The sequence below is a fragment of the Cynocephalus volans genome, chromosome 6 (genome assembly GCF_027409185.1).
Source record: "Cynocephalus volans isolate mCynVol1 chromosome 6, mCynVol1.pri, whole genome shotgun sequence".
Taxonomy (NCBI): Eukaryota; Metazoa; Chordata; class Mammalia; order Dermoptera; family Cynocephalidae; genus Cynocephalus; species Cynocephalus volans.
Genome location: NC_084465.1, coordinates 138,617,396 through 138,635,763, shown reverse-complemented (window position 1 = coordinate 138,635,763; position 18,368 = coordinate 138,617,396). Strand labels below are relative to the sequence as shown.

At 33.5% G+C, this 18,368-nt stretch overlaps 1 protein-coding gene across 1 annotated transcript in view; it reads right to left on the bottom strand.

Moving 5' to 3' along the window:
- Positions 1 to 18,368, bottom strand: part of MALRD1 (MAM and LDL receptor class A domain containing 1) — a 632,630-nt gene that overhangs the window by 406,868 nt on the left and 207,394 nt on the right. The gene's annotated exons all lie outside the window — the stretch shown is intronic.

The following is an 18,368-nucleotide window of genomic DNA, read 5'->3' as shown; positions in this document are numbered from 1 at the left end:
AGTATTTTTTAGGCATTCTGAACCAGGCGTGACACAGATTGTTTCATAATAGTGAGCATATAATTTTTAAGGCCAAGGCACATTTGATTCCTGAGATGAATTTTTTGTGGTCATAATCATTTAGTTTGTTGGATTAGTTTTGACGCCCCCAAGTAAAGTGGAATGTTAATTTACCAGAAATTCTTCATAACAGTATCTTACAGAAAATATGTTGTTCCCTTCATAGAGTGATGCATGTAAAGTCACTATTTAAAGGATGCATGTTCCTTCTGGGTGCTTGTTAAAGTCAAATTTATTTTGCTTCCTTCCTGTTAGAAGTGCTGCAAACTTTACAGCAGCTTTCTTTCCTTCCATGGCACTGTCTAGTTATCAGAAGTCTTCTATAAATTTTAAAGACAACTTTCATACAAAAAAGTGAGTTGAGTGAGATAAAATGGCATTACTTGGCCCTGTGTTTTTTAAAACTATGCCATTGTTCAGCATCACTTTTATATGTACTTACATGCATCTAAATATTACACTATCACTTGTACATGCTGGGCTGGATTAAGCTTTGTTGTGATTCTGACCAATATTCAAGCTACACAAGCACTGTCTTATCATATTGCCAATTAATTATAATAAATGTTTAATGTATCAAAAAAATTACTACATGATTCTACAATTTTCAGATCCAGAATTGAAAACAGGGACTTGAGCAGATATTTGTACAGCCATGTTCATAGCAGCATTTTTTCCAATAGCCAAAGCTGGTAATATCCCAATTTTCCATCAATGGATGAATGGATACACGGTAATATGGTATATCCACACAATGAAATATTATTCAGACTTAAAAAGGAATGAAATTCTAATACATGCTCCAACATACATGAATCTTGAAGACATTATGCTAAGCGAAATAAGGCAGACAGACAAAGACAAATATTGTATGATTCCAATTATATGAAATTTCTATAATGGTAAAATTCTTTCTTTCTTTCTTTTTTTTTTTTTTTTTTCAGCTGCTGGCCAGCGTGGGTATCCGAGCCCTTGACCTTGGGTTATATATAACACTGTGCTACAACCAACTGAGTCAACCAGCTAGCCCCTTGCAGTGGGAAAATTCTTAAAAACAGAAAGTAAATTAAGTTACCAGGGGCTAGGGGATGGCAGGAAAAGGAAGATATTGCTTAATGGTTAGACAGTTTCATTCTATTCAAAGAAATATAAAAGTTTTGGAAATAGTGGTGATAGTTGCATAATACTGTGAGAGTAATTAATGCCACTGAATTGTGCACTTAAAAATGGTTAAAAATAGCCAAATTTTTTGCCTCATATATTTTACCATGATTAAAATTTAAAATATATATATTTATTTTAACTGAAAGCAATTTCAACTTTCTCATTACATTACTGAAAACAAAGCATTACTTCTGTCCCAATCCAATATTTAACAACTTCCAATACTTTGCTTCATTTTTCTTAGCAATATTATGTAAAGAAAACATGAAGACTTTGTACCCTAAACATCATATACATAAATATACCCTCAAATCCCCTGTAATTTGCCCTCTGCGCCTTAATTTTATAGGTAACATAACAAGGAAAAGATTGAGAAGCAGAGCAATATTCAAGCCTCCTTTCCTATTCATTGGCCAGTTAATTTAATTGCAGAATGTAGGAACTTGAAGTCAAAGGGAAACTGGCAGAGAACAGAAAGATAGCACTGGGTCTCAGAAAAGTCATATCTGTGTAGTTGAGAGATAACACCTGCTTGTAGCTTGATTCTGTATTTCTTTTTTTTTTTTTCTATTGGCATATTTGATTTTTATTTATATTCTTCCCACAAGAAACCATTATCACAAATTTACGGTGCAACTTTCCAGTCCATTCTTATATTTTTATAGTTACTATATGTATACTCATGAATAATATCATGATTTTTCTTATCTGTTTAAAAATTTTCAGAAATGATATCATAATTTATGTTTTCTTCTACAACTTACTCTTTTTACTCAACATTATTTTTTAGGTCTCTCTGTATTTTTAAAAATAGATCTTTAATTCAGTTGTAAACTTGGGCTTAAGATATCTCAGTTCTGCCAGTGTATTCACTTCTTTGGTCTCCATTATCACTATTATTATTTGTCTGAGAAACATACTATTTGTCATTTATTTTGGAAGGACAGCCTTGGTGGGTAAAGTATTCTTGGCTGGCAATTTTTGTCCTTTAGTATTTTGAATATATCATCTCATTCTTTTCTGACTTTTAGGGTTTCTGATGAAGAGTCTGATGTAAGTCTGATTGGGGCTTCCTTATAGATGACTTGATGCTTCTACCTTGCAGCTTACAATATTGTCTCTTTGTCTTTGAGTTTTGCCAGTTTGACTATAACATGTCTTGGAGAGGACCTTGTTGGTCCACTGAATATGTTTGGGGATCTTTGGGTCTCCTGAATCTGAAGATCTGTGACTTTCCCTATACCTGGGAAGTTCTGCTATTATTTCATTGAATATGTTTTCAATGCCATTTCCTTTTCCTCCCCTTCAGGAATACCCATGATTTGGATATTTGAGTGCTTAAGGTTTTCTGTTATCTCTCTTAGATTTTCTTCAATTTTTTAAATTCTTTTTTCTGGTCCACCTGTGTTAATTCAAACAACCTGTCATCAAGGTCAGAAATTCTCTCTTATGCTTCTTCTAGCCCGCTGGTTAGACTCTCTATTGTGTTTTTTATTTCACTGAATAAATCCCTCACCTCAACTCTACAAACTCTGCTACATCTTTTTTCAGGCCACTGATTTCTTTATACATTACTTCTTTCGGGTGCTTATATTTTTTCTCATTTCATTGTGTTGTCTAACTGAGTTTTCTTGTATCTCATTCAGTTTCTTCAGAATTGTTGCTCAAAATCTCTTGTCAGTCATTTCAAGGACTTTCTGTTCTATAGGATCTAGAGCTTGAGAATTGTTATTTTCCTTTAGTGGTAATGTACTTTCTTGATTTTTCATATTTCTGGTATCTTTCCTTTGGTGTTTAGTCATTGTGGCAGGGAGTATCACAGTCCACTCGTTCCACACTGATGTCTGGCCTGGATCCTGAAGGGACTGCCTTTTCTGGGCAGCAGGGACGGGCCTGGGCTGGGGGCCCCATGGCTCCTGACTACACCAGCATGGCTGACTCAGGGTGTGTGGGCCTGGTGGCTCTCAGGCCTCTCTGGGCAGTGGGGACTGGCTGGGGCTGGAAGTCCCATGACATCTGCCTGTTCTGGTGCAGCTGACTCAGGGCATGCAGGTCAGGCAACTCTCAGGCCTCTCTGGGCCGGGGGCACTGGCCTGGGCTGGGGGTCCTGTGGTACCTGCCTATTCTGGCCTTGATTCTCTACTTCTTGGGCCAGATACAAGGGTGGTATAAATTTTTCTAATTTTTCTTTAAGCCAGCAAGTTTACTCTATTTTGAAGAGCAAACTATATGCACAGCACGGTTCTTGCTGTTGGGGTTGGTTCCATCAGACTTACACTTTGTGGCTTTTCTTTTCACGGTCTTGCAAGAGTCCTGGTTCTCAGTGACTGTGACAGGCTTTATTTCTCGTTCTTTTGTCTTCATATTTGGCTTAGCCAGAAATTGATAGATACTAGATAGATACTTTTATTATAGTCCTCTCCCTGCATACCGTGGCCTCCTTCCCCAAGACTGCCCTATCTTTCACCCTTTGGAAGATAATCAGTTTTTACAATAATCCTCAAGGATTTGTCTTTCAGGCATCGATAATTCCCTGCCTTTTACTTCTACTCATGTCTGTAACTAATTCACTTGCAGTAGCATTTCCTAGACACCATCCTTTGAAGAGCAGTTTTGCTTATTCTATAATCTAAAATCGGCATACAGCCTAGTAGTGTAAGAGGCAAAAGAAATGTGCAAGCAGTCTTCTTGGTAATAGGCTTGTCAGATGTTAAAGATGATCACCAGAAGGCAAATGAATCCAATTAAGGTTTTCCAGTTACATTCTCACTCCTTCAATATTACCAGGGTCTGAAAAAAAAGGGGAAGGTATCCTGTGCTCAAAATTTAAATGGTTCCTGTGCTCAAAATTTAGATGGTTGGATATTCACATATATCAGTAGACCATCAGATATTCACATATCGAAACACTTTTCCTGGTGTTAAAGATTATGCTGACTTGAGATTCTTAAACACATCTACTTCTGCACCATAAAAAATAAAATAAAATAAAACTGCACTGTACAGAGCTAAGGATTAATTTTGCAATAGAGCATGAGTAAGTAATGGCTACGATGTTTAAAACTATCACTGTACTATGTTATACTCAGAAAGCTTACCCTTGGATTTCTGCATTTTGTTGAAAGAACAGATCAGTTGTTCTAGTTCTTAAATTCACATTTACGTGAGGGGATTCATGTTGTGCCACGTCTTCCCTGTGCCTTGCCACCAGGGTTCAGTATCAGCATTTTAATGCCTTGTATACTTTGGGAAAGATGATCATGAATTATCAGTCTCTGACCTTTATATTATTCTACAGCTTTGTTCATCCGCAATTGCCTTTATCATTTATTTACAGCATCACGACCTGTGATGGAAAAGCCAATCTAAATCCTGAATATATAAAAGATGTAGATCAGGTTAAAAGCATTTTAAAATGGAAACAAATACCACCAAAGTGTTTTGTGGTCAATTTTCTGTTTTTATCATAATATGAGGACAAAATGTCACAATTTGATTTGAACTTAAACAGTGAATGGGTCTAATTCATGATAATTTCAGAGCAGATTTTTCCATTTCATAAAAAATATATAATTTTATCTCATTTTACACTTGGCTTTAAAATAATGTTGATTCTATTAATAGAACAATGAGATGATCATACATGTGTTCTAAAAATATTAAATTATTGAATTTAATAAATTAATTAAAAATAATTTAATAAGTAGAATAAGTAAGAATCAATTAAGTTTAGGCATTTATATTTTCTAATTAACTCACTAAAATCTTTTCCAGAATATTATATTGATTTTACGACATGCTAGGCTATGTTTGGTTAATACATTGTATTTAATTTAAAAGAGAATGAAAAGTAATCTCTGACAGAAGATTTGAATCACTAAAAAAAAATCTAGGAAAATTTAATTTTTTTTTTTTTTTTTTTTTGTCTTTTTCGTGACCGGCACTCAGCCAGTGAGTGCACCGGCCATTCCTATATAGGATCCGAACCCCCAGTAGGAGCGTCGCTGTGCTCACAGCGCCGCACTCTCCCGAGTGCACCACGGGCTTGGCCCAAAGAAAATTTAATTTTAAACTGAGTGATTTCCCCAAAGAAATTCTAGCCCAAGACATTTTTTATTTGTCTTCTTTTTTACAAGAAACTTCATATATACTCATGTAAAATATAACTAAAGTTAATGAAAGTAACCTGTTTGTTCACGTGTGTTAAGAATATAACTTATAAGAAAATAATCCATAAAATTATTAAAAGTATATTTACAGCAGCTTAGAAAAGATAATTAATTTTATCTTCAAGACATTATTATTGTCACCAATCTCTTTTGCCTTTGTCTCTGGCTTCTCTTTATTATTTAAAAGCTATTCTCCTTTGTCCAAATATGAAGCGTTTTGACTTTGTTTTCTTATCATAATTCATCGTATTCCTCTTTTATCATATTCACCCAATATAAGGCCAGCACTGTGATAAGTGTTGAGTAAAACAGTCAGATTAGTCAGCATCCTTTTCCCCAAGATGCTTACAGAATCAAGGAGGTGTTAGGCAAGTAAATTAATATTGATTGTTACGGTATTCTGGGACATGCACTGTAATACAGATAATATCCAGAGAAGAACTATTGGATCAGAGCCCAGAGAGCAATCAGGGAAAACTTCCCAGAAGAGATGACTCCCAACTATGTTCGGAAGGATGATTAGGAGATTGTTGAATAAGGCACAATGGTGTGAAGTAGAGTCACATTTGGAGAACAAATAGATTAGTTGCATGAAGGGAAGAATGGGCTCATTTTGAGGCCAAAATAAGAAGCTTGGGCCAGATCATGAAAGATCATAAGACCAACTAAAGGAGATGAAGGACATCCACTTGGATGTCTTCTAGGTTGCTTAAACTAAAGAATTCAGAAATAAGATAGATTATCTTCTTCTGTGTCCACAGAAACTTCCTAATTAGACTTCTGCCAACCCAGGTTTCCAAGTTTAAAACTAATGGGGATCTTTAGCTAGCTGCTCTGTTTTACACTTCGCATTTCCAATTCACTGTCAAATTCTATTGCCTTTACATCAGAAATACATCACAAGCCAGTGCATAAATGTAGTCTTTCCCTTCTATTGGCTTTTCTAATGCCATTCCTTACTCATCACTTAGAGGATTTCAACAACGAAGTAGCCCCATACACAAAGTGATACCCTACTCCAATCAGTTACTGTTAACAGTAACATGTGTAAGAAAGCTAATCTAAGCGCATGCTTCCCTTCATTAGCTGTCTCTTTTTAATTATTTTTATTGAAATTTATTGATTGTGCATTTCTGTGGGGTACGGTTATATTTCAAGACATTTATATATCTATGGGGTACAGTTATATTTTAATACGTCTATACAATGTGTGATGATCTGACCAGGGTAATTAGTATATTCATCACTGCCTAACATAATTATTACATGGTCTCCTCTCTTCTAGTCATTTGATAACATGCAGTAAATTATGCTTAATTATAGATTCCTGGATTGACTATACACCGATAGAACTCATTTTTTCTACATACCTGTGATTTTGTCTATTAAACAGCCATTCACTCTACTCCTTCCCCCTCCACTTTCCCACCTCTACTAACCACAGTTCTCTCTCCTTTTAACAGTTCAACTTATTATTATTGATCCGTTTTTTGTTTTTCTTGTTTGTTTGTTTGTTTTAGTATCTACATATGAGTGAGAACATGCAGTGTTTCTCTTTCTGTGCTTGTTTTATTTCCCTTAACATAATTTTCTCCAAGTTCATCCATGCTGCTGCTAATGGCAGAATTTCATTTTTATGGCTGAGTAGTATTCCTTTGTGCATATATCTGACATTTTTCTCATCCAGTCATCCATTGATGGACTCTTAGGTTGGTTCTATATCTCAACTATTGTGAATAGAGCTGCAGTAAACATCAGAGTGCAGGTATCCCTCTGACATGATGCTTTTCATTCCTTTGGATATATAACCAGTAGTGGGATTGCTGGGTCAAATGGTAGTTTCTATGTGTAGTTGTCTGAGAAACCTCCATACTGTTTTTTGTAGTAGCTGTACTAATTTGTAGTTCCATCACCAACGTATAAGGGTTCCCCTTTTTCGGCATCCTCGCCAGCATTTATTTTCTTTTTGTTAATAGCCAGTCTAAATGGGGTGAGATGATATCTCAGTGTGGTTTTGACTTGAATTTCCCTGATGCTGAGTGATGTTGAGCATTTTTTTCATATATCTGTTGACCATTTGTATGTCTTCTTTTGAGAAATATCTATTGCATTCCCTTGCCCAATTTTTAATTGAGTTATTTGTATATTATTATTGAGTTATTTGAGTTCCTTGTATATTCTAGATATAATCCTTTGTCGGATGAAAAGTTTGCAAATATTTTCATTTAAAAATGATTTAACAACTGTTACATTTAGATTTATGGTAACAGAACCAGCCTTAAATCCTGTAATTTCCAATGAATTTGTCTTTCTTAACACTGACTTGCAGTACAAGTTCGAAACCCAGATTACAAAGTGTAACATTATTTTTTTAAGGATCTAAAACAAAAACAATAGTAATTCATGTAATATTAGCCCACTGTAATGGCTTCTTAGTTCAGCTGCCCTTGATTAATTGACATTCTTAGTACAAAATCCTTCCTTTGTTAACATTCAATTGCATCCCTTTCTTTCTTTGAATTTGGAAACTTACATTTACATTTACATTACATAAGGTGGCTGAGATAGAAAAGATACATCCCTACCCTCAAAAGCCTCACAGTGTAGTAAGAGAAACATGTTCCAAAGCCAGTAATTACAGCCAGACAACTACTCCTGGTACACTACTCACCTTAATGACATCATGATAAACTCTACCTAGGGAATGAGATAATATGGTAGCACTTCAAATTGGTATAAACAAGAGAATTACAGTACTTTCTTAGAAAAAGATTAAAATGGATTGCAGATACTACTACCTGGACTGGACCAATCTTAAAACTACCTCTAGTGCAAATTTATTTTACTGACTCCAACCACTTCTACTAATCATTCCCCACTCTATTATTTAACTGTAGCTTTAATAAATCTACAGAAATAATCTGATACATTAGGTATAGCCAGTTTTAAAAGGAAAGATTACAACTGTATTTGGGAAAACTGGCTACTAAGGAGGCAGTTGGGCTTTGAATGAAATGTTTTCAATTTTTAGAAAAAAGGGATCTGCAAAAATCTGAGGATAATATTTTGTTTTAAAAATTAGAATATGAAAAAAATAAAAATAAAAATTAGAGTATGGAGCAACTACTATGTACTGCAATTATAGTAAGCACTGGACACATGTTTTCCAACCATCACAAACAAACAAACAACTAAAAATAAAGAGGCAAATAAGGTTTTTCTTTTTTTGGATATAAAGAAACTGAACAGGTTAGCAACAGGTGTTATGTGGCAGAATTCTAATTCAGTTCTTTTTCATTTCAAACCCAATTCCCTGTCCAATAAATATTTTTCCTCCACCGGATAAAACTATGGAGATTGACTATGATTCTCATTAGCTTCAGCATTTTATTTTCATTACCAATTTGTATCAAAGATCCATGCCATGAATTTGATAAGTAAAAACAGGCCTTAGTCTGTTTCCTTAAGAAATTATCATCTTCTGCGCTATCTCATCCACCCCACTAGTGATTAATGCATCACTTAAATTGTATCTTATGACAAAATGTGTTAAATTCTTAATAATATTTTACATCTTCTAAGCTAAAAAGGTAGAATTATTAGCTGAGTTCACCTCAGCTGTTCCAGATCTGATGGATTGTCTCCTTCCTGACTGTTGAACAGCTCACAGAAATTGTGTCCCAGCAGAATCACAGCATATGCTACAGACAAGGCAGTGGAGTTGGGCAGAACTAACTTCATCAAGTATCCCTCAATGACAATTTAATGGAATACGTATAAAAATCCTTTGGTTCAGATGAGTTTGATGTTCCTGTAGCTGAGGGTAGTTCTGTCCTACCAAAGTTTATAATGGATACACACTCTTGCACAATGACTATGCAATACACTCCAATTCAAGAAACAATAACTTTGTTTATGTCATCAATGTAGGTCCCATGCAACATAATCACAAAAATGATATCCCCATACAATTCTTTTTTCTCTGAACTGCACTCAGAACAAAGTGTATATAAAAACAACCAAGTTATGTATGGTGATCTTTTATTCTGTAACTTTGCTGAACTCTTTTATTCCAATAGTTTATGTGTAAATGGATGCCTTAAATTTTCTGTACATGAGATTATGTCATCTATGAATAGAAATAGTTTTACTTACTTATTTCCAATCTGAGACATTTTCACATAGTTTTCTTGACTAATTTCCCTGCAGAACCTTGAGAACAATATTGAATAAAAGCAAGAAGAGCATACATCCTTGACTTGTTCCTGATCTTAAAAGAAAAAAGTCACTAATGATTAAATGTCTGTCCACGTGTCTTTTCAATGAGCCAAGTTTTGGTTTTATTGATTAACTTCATTGTTTTTCTATTTTTTAAAATTTATTTCTACTCTGTTGGAATTTCTCAGCAAGCTCACCAACAGATAAAATAGTGATAATTCGGGAATGTGGCTTTGGGGAGATACAAGCCCTTTCTGCTCTTTCAGTGTCTAATAAGCTGCTGGTTTTTCACAGCAACTGAGATTGTAAAGTTGTTGGTTTTTAAGTCATCATAGATCTGAGGAGATGAAGATGGAGTTAGGGCAAGTAAAATGAAAGAAACAGAATTTTTTTTTTGAACAGTCTTGGATCATTGCAAGCCTTTAATTAATTTCCAGAGTTCTGAAAACTTTAGTTGATAGTTTTTGCCAGTTTTTATGGAGAAGAAGATTTCCAGAAATACTTACAATGTGACATGTTCCCTTTTCCTATTTTTTATACTATTAATCCTATGTATTTTAATATATTGCTCATGTATTTTAAAGCCATAAACATTATTTTATTCATACATTTATATTTCTGCGTTTCATTCATTAACGCAATTCCTTATTTCTACCTAGGATTATTTTCATTTTAGCTGTAGAATTTCCTTTAGTGTGAGTCTGCTGGTGACAAATCTTCATGGTTTCATCTATCTGAAAATGTCTTTATTTTGCCTTCATTTTTCAAGAATATTTTTACCAGGTACAGAATTTTAGGTTTGCTTTTTCCCTTCAATACATTGTGCCTGAAAACAGGAAGAGAATTTGAGGGTCTGGATATTTTCTTCCTCCCAAGAAAATAAATATTTACTTCTGGCAGGCAAAATGCCTAGTAGCAAATCATCCTAACTCAAAGATGAGTGAACTGATTGAAGCTGGGCTTTGGGTCCCTTATCCTTGTGAGCCAAAACCTCTGTGTTCTTCTCAACCTCTCAGATACTCATGCTGCTCAGTATCTCAGCCTCACCACCAAGATAATGCTTACTTTCATCTCTTTTCTGGTCATCTGAACACTAAAAAGGGTCTAAAGTTCATTACACTTTTGACATGAATGATATCAATGGTTTCTTACAGTTACTCACACACACACACAAACACACACACACGTTCTTGATGGTCTGCATTTCTGAATATGATACAATGTTCCCTTTAAATATTTATATATATATTTTCTCTTTCTTGTGTTTATCAGATCATTTCTATTTTTAGTACCTGTTCCTCCAGGCACCAAGGCACTGAAACTGGGAATCGCCTTTCCCTTCCAAGCACTTGCTCTTAGTTATTAAGTTTTTATATAACAAAACTATCATCTATTATTCCTCCTTGCTGGCTGCACACATAACTTTATCTTTGCTTGGTAAAATTCTGTGCAGCTCCTTAAAGCAAGCTCAAAAATTACTTTTCTCATAGTGCTTTCTTCTTTATGTACTATCAAGCCTCCCTCTTTTGTACTTTCTTTATGATCCTTGTATTCTATTTTAAACAACACCTAATTTTTTAAATTTGTCTTATCTAAATTTTAAGACCTTTGTATCTCTTTCTGTTATTTACAAAAAGCATTTCTCATAACTGGTATGCAAAATAGATATTAAATTGCATTGTAACATGCCTTCAAAAGTGACATTTCTTTATATAATTATAAATAATGTTATATATATATACTTTATACATTTATAAGACTGTGTATGTAGTCACTATATTCTTATAAAAATAGAAATAGATATGTAAAGAAAATTCTGAAAAATAGGACTGATGGTGCCATTATTAAAATCTAGAATCTGACCCCAAACTTTATTATTCCAGAAACTGCATTATTTGTACTGTCATGCCACAAATAAAATGTCTAATTATTTTTTTATTTACCTAAAGAAAACACCATTTAAATATACTCTCTTTTAATCTTATGATTGTAGAATTTTAAGAACTCTTTTAAATTATTTTATGATGAATAACAATAATGAGAAAACTGGAATCACCAGTTTCAATAAAAAATGGAAACAATTATAAGTAAATAATAAATTATTGCAATTAAAATAAAGTTCACAGCAGTAGCATATTTGTAATGAGATCATTAATATGGTTCACACTTTCTTAATTTAATTTTTATTTTTTTAAATATAAACTTGTTCTCAAAATTTAATGCTATTTATAAAAATGCATACAATAGAGTACAGTAAAAAAATATAAAAAGACTAAAAGATACACACAAATAAGTATATATGCACATATATATACATATATATATACACACACACATACATATATGAAAATAAGACCATGATAAAATAAGGGTTGAGAAACTAAATGGAGTCAAGAATAAAACTAGATCACAAAATGCATTCTAGAAATTTCACAAATTTACTAAAATTAGATAAAAAATTTGGTTCTAAGCTTTCTATGAGCCAAGGTGAGGGAGGGAATGTAATAAACACTATAAATAGAGCCTTAACAAAACTCTAAGTCAAACCAATTGTACAACAAAGTTACATCACATGCTCATAACAGACTGGAAACTAATTTTTCACGAATATCTTCACAAAGAGAATGGGTATAATTTTATTAACCATTACTTCAGTCACATTGTTATTATAAATAATGAAAGACTTCCAAAGGACTATTTTATTTAGCAAATACCCATATATATTAATTCAATAAAATAATAAATGAGTAACCAATAGGATAACTAAATCCATCCTTTATAAACCAATCCCGACTTATCACAATATCATAAGACTGACAGGTCTTTATGGTGGTCATATGCCTTAAGACCAATTACTTTTAACACTTAAATGCTGAGCAAGAGTCAATAAAAGCTCCAAATAATCTTAATTTATTCCTGAAAGATTTCTCCACAAGATCATGAAAACTGCAATATTTTTCTGTATTGGAAAAATCATGGTAAGGCCTGCTTGGTCCTTATTAAAACACCTAGCTAGGAAAGTCAGACTATCAATTTGCCAACTAAGAAACTGTCAAGCATTTCATGAAAAAAAAAAAAAAAGGAGAAAAGAAAGGAAAAAGAAAAAAAAACTGAAATTTAAAAAGAACTATAATTATTGGAGAGAAAATAGTTATCTTTGAGGAAAAAAGGGTAAAAAAAAGAGTCCAGTCTTGTGGCAGCATACCCAAGAAGTTGAGACAGATGAAAAAGTTATCAAAGTAAGAAGCCTATTTTTGGATCCATTCAAAGGTACTCAAGGGCAAGAAATACTCCCTGCAATTTGTGTTTTGGATTACCTTAGTGTAGATGACCATTTTCTAAGACTTAGCTACACAACCTTGAGATGCTTTATAAAAATATTCACAACTATTCAGGATCTTTTGTTGTTCCATGTGAATGTTAGGATTGCTTTTTGCATTTCTGTGAAGAATGTCATTGGTATTCTGATGGGGATTGCATTGAATCTGTAAATCACTTTGGATAGTATGGACATTTTCACAATGTTAATTCTTCCAATCCATGAGCATGTTATGTCTTTCTACCTTTTCGTGTCCTCTTTAATTTCTTTCGGTAGTGTTTTGTAGTTCTCATTATAGAGATCTTTCACCTCCTTAGTTAAATTGAATTCTAGGCTTTTAAATTTTTGGTGACTATTGTAAATGGGCTTGTTTTCTTTAATTCTTTTTCTGCTACTTTGTCATCGGAGTATAAAAACGCTACTGATTTTTGAATGTTGATTTTGTATCCTGCAACATTACTGAAATTTTTAATCATCAATTCTGAGCAAAGAAATAAAGCTGGAGGCATAACACTTCGCTACTTCAAATTATATTACAAAGGTAATTGTAACCAAAACAGGATGTTGCTGGCATAAAAACAAATATTCAGCGCCAAGCGCGTGGTGCACTCGGGAGAGTGCGGCGCTGGGAGCGCGGTGACGCTCCCGCCGCGGGTTCGGATCCTATATAGGAATGGCCGGTGCACTCACTGGCTGAGTGCCGGTCACGAAAAAGACAAAAAAAAAAAAAATTCAGATCAATGGAACAGAATAAAAAACCCGGAAATCAACCCACATACTTACAACAAACTGATCTTTCACAAAGGCAATAAGAACATACATTGGGGCAAAGACTGCCTCTTCAATAAGTGGTACTGGGAAAATCGGACATCCATATACAGAAGAATGAAACTGAACCTGTGTCTTTCACCATATACCAAAATCAACTCAAAATGGGTTAAAAACTTAAATACAAGACCCCAAACTATAAAATTGCTAAAGGAAAACATCGGGAAAACACTCCAGGAAGTAGGACTGGGCAAACACTTCATGAATAAGACCCCCAAAGCACCGGCAACAAAAGAAAAAATAAACAAATGGGATTATAGCAAACTAAAAAGCTTCTGCACAGCCAAGGAAACAATCAACAAGCGGAAAGACAACTTAAGAAATAGAAAAAAAAAAAATTGCAAACTATATATCTGACAAGGGATTAATATCCAGAATATACAAGGAACTCAAACAACTATCCAGTAAAACAAACAAACAAAAAAATCCATTTTAAAAATGGGCAAAAGAGATGAATAGACATTTTTCAAAAGAAGACATGCAAATGGCCAACAGGTTCATGAAAAAATGTTCAGCATCACTAATCATCAGGGAAATGCAAATTGAAACCAAATTGAGATATCTCACCCCAGTTAGACTGGCCATTATTTAATGCACATCTATTGTCTTCTGATTCATCTGCATAAAAATGTGGAACACTCCCAAATGCCCTCCCCCTCCCCCAGCTCATGGTAAACTTCTTAACATAGTATTTAACACTATCTGCAATTTGATACAATATATCCTTCCAATCTTACATAACAACATAATATCTAACTAATTTAATGTTGCATTATGAGACATGCACTTTGATAAATGTTTCACATGCATTCTCCCACTTGTTGACAATAATCCTATGAAAGATATTTTTATGTCCATTTTTTTCAGATAAAAAAAACAAATAAGCACACAGTTTACATCACCACCTATGTCCACACAGCTAATGAATGTTAGATCCAGCATTTAAACCTCATGTTGTTTGATTCCAGAACTTGGATACTGTAACAGGCTAAATAATAACCCCAAAGGTATCAGGTCCTATTCCTTAGAACCTGTAAATGTCCCTTTATATGGAAAAGCCTATTCAGATGTAATTAATTTAATAATCTTGTGAAGGGGCAGTTATCCGGGATTAGCTGGGTGGACCATAAATGCAATCACAAGTATGATGATAAGTGAGAGGCAGAGGGACATTTGACACAGATGGAAGAGGAGGAGACAACGTGATCTTAGATGCAGAAATTGGAGTGATGCAGCCACCAATCAAGGAATGCTGGCAGCCACCAGAAGCTGGAAGATGCAAGGAATAGATTCTTCCCTAAATCCTCCAGAGGAGGTGCAACCCTGCCAGTACCATAATTTCAACCCAGTGATACTGATTTCAGACTTTTTGCCTCCAAACCAGGAGAGATTACATTTCTATTGTTTCAAGGCACTGCGTTTGTGATAATTTGTTATAGCAGCGACAAGAAACTAATACAGGCATTCAAACTCAGCTTCTACATTGTCACCAACAGGCAAATCCTTGGTTCCCAAATCAGAATCAATTTGAGTAGGAAGTACAGGATGATGGCCACAGGACTGGGTTCAAAGGCATTACTTCCAAGTCTGTGGGAGCCTGGATAGAAAAAATCAAACAACCTTAATTTAAAAGAAATGGGATGCTCAGAGGCTAAGAATGCACTTCCAAAATAAGACACAAAGTCACAGTGGGAGAAGTATCAAAGAAGACTTATGCTGAAAGTAATTCTGACAGGTTTCTTCAGTTTCCACGTACAGTTAAGAGTCAGTCCTTGAACTTGTGGCAGAGTAAATCCTGTAAGGTGGACATAACTGGTTGTGCTAGAAGAGAGAGGCACCCATGTGGCAGCAGGCTAGTAAGGCAGGTTGGACTAATGAAGACATGGGATTCATTGCTGGCTAAGCAACCACAAGCAAAGGTGTGTGGTTTAACAGGACAAGCAACATAAAAGCTGATCCCTGACTTTACACGACAGGACTTTGTCTTTGACTGATTCCATTCCACATGTTCGTCAAGAAGCATTAGCAACAGAAAAAAAATCAAAATCACAACAGAGATTTCATCATCTAGAGCTAGAAGACTCTCAGTGACAAAGGGTAGTTGATTAAGCAAGACTGAATCTATCAAAAAGTGTTAGAGCAACTGCTAATTATTAAGAAAAAAGATCATTTTCCCATAACATTCACCAAAATAAACTGCCAGGTGAATTAAAGATACAATTGCAAAACACCACAATTATTGAACTGCAGTAGAAAATACAGGTGTATTTTATATAAACTTGGAGTGAAAAAGGTCTTTCTAAGCATAACAAACAGATAAACTATAAAAGATAAGGTTGGCAGACATAATTATGCACAAACTAAAAATTTTGAGATGTGAAAATATGATAAACAGTAACAAAAGTCCAATAAAAATGGAAAAAAATATTTGCAACATTCACAACAAAAAATAATGCTTTAAAAGATCTTGTAAATCAATGACAAAAAAAAAAAAAGTAGTGCAAGCTTTAACCAAGAAAAGAGCACAAACAAGAAACACACACATACACACACACCCTCACACAGATACATTTGGACAAGGCATAAAGAAAAAAACAGGTGAGCCTCATTAGTGTCAAGGAAATGAAGGAAATATACTACTGGATGTTATCTTAACCTATTAAATTAGAAAATGTGAAACATATTTTAAATACTCAGTGTTAATAAGCATACAGAAAAACAGACACAGTCATGTGCTGCTTACAAAAATGGTACATTTTTGGAGAGTGGACTTATAAATCGAAAGTCTTAAAATATGAATAATTAACAGAAAAACTTAGTCTGTATGTGTTTTTCCTCTCAGTACATAATCTGAAATGTGGACAAAGCTATATATTGTTTAATGAAGACCAATTAAAATTGTTTATCACCAAAAACAACTCAGAAATTGAATACTGAAGATTTGGATTGGTGAATTATGATACATTCATTTAATGGAATACTATTGGCCTGTAAAAATTGGTAAATAGTTGACTATAGATTTGATATAAAATTAAGAGCAGATTAGAGAACAGTATGGTCAATATGAAGGTATATTTATTAAAAATATATACACAGATATGCTCAATGCTTATGTTATGGTGCTAGGATTATGGGTGATGTCATTGTTTGTCTTTCTTATCCATATTTAAACATTTTCCTACAATAAAAATAAATTTCTCCTTTTGTGCCTTAAAAAAAAAGGATTTTTGTAGCAATAAAAGAATTAAGCAATTCTTAAAGGAATCAGTAAATGGTCTTTACCCATAGTATTATTTTAGTTAACTTGTGTTATCCAATAAAACTAAAAGACAGAGAAGCCCTTCCGGTATTATTAGAGACAGACACACAACCAAATATGTACACCTAATAGGTTGTTACATGAGTGGACCACTCTTTCATCAAGTAACACTTTCCAGTGGGTATTACACATCTACTCATGTATATGCTGGTTCCAGGTCTAATTAAGTTTTCTATTTTACAGAGCAGGGGATCAGGAAATACATGCCTAATGTAAAAAAACAAACTGTGTACCTAGTTGAGACTACCTATGAATCTTCCAGGCAATAAAGATCTTTGATTTAAGTAACTGATATATACACAGATAAATCACTATGTCAGACGATCATACTGATGTTGTAAAAATGATTCACATGTAACACAGTATGTTCAGATTTTCAAGTTCTTGCCTCAATATAGGGAATTAAGTCTAATTTTCTTCCAGACTTTCTACAACTATAACAATTCTGTCCAAGAGTTGAAATACAAAGATATAAGGGTACTACAAAAAGTTCATTGGAAAATAGAATTAAAAGATAACATGAATCTTTCCATGAACTTTTTGAAGTACTCTTGTATTTAATTTTAATGTGGTTAAAGGAAAAGCATATTTTAAAATTACATAATTAAAATGAATTGTTAATTTTTAAATTCAATTATAAATGTGATATATAAGTTATTATTTTATTATTAAATAGTCAAGGTGCTATGATCTTTGGTAACATATTATAAAATCATATACCTTATAATGAATATCTTTTTAAAATTTACCTCATATAGCAAATATGCTACCTAACCACTCTCTTGTATATATATTATTTTAAGTATGGCTTACAAGTATTATTTTCAGTATAGAGTTCTCTAAAATTCTGTGTATTTCAAGCCACTATAGTTAATATTCAAAAGTTAATTAATCAGCTAAAATACAATTGAATAAAATTAACGTTTAAGTGACTTAATTCACTTAATTAAACAAAACAAATTACTGATATGAATGAAAATGTAAAGAATAGGTCATTAACTCAAGGACAGTCTAAAATAAAGGCATTTTTCTTTGTTTTTAGAGGTATAATTATACTTTACATTTAGTCCTATGGCAATACTGTCAGAATGCCATTCTCCAACAAGTATTAAAACAATTAAAAGACAATTAATACAGTTAATTTAGGTTTTAACTGTTTGCACTTTCATTTTTATTGCAGTAAAAGTGTTTCAAAAGGCTGGTATTTAACCAATATTTTAGATTTAAAAATCTGGATCTGTTAGAAATTATGTTGGAGGAGTGTTAAGGCATTTAAATTGGTTTATAAAAT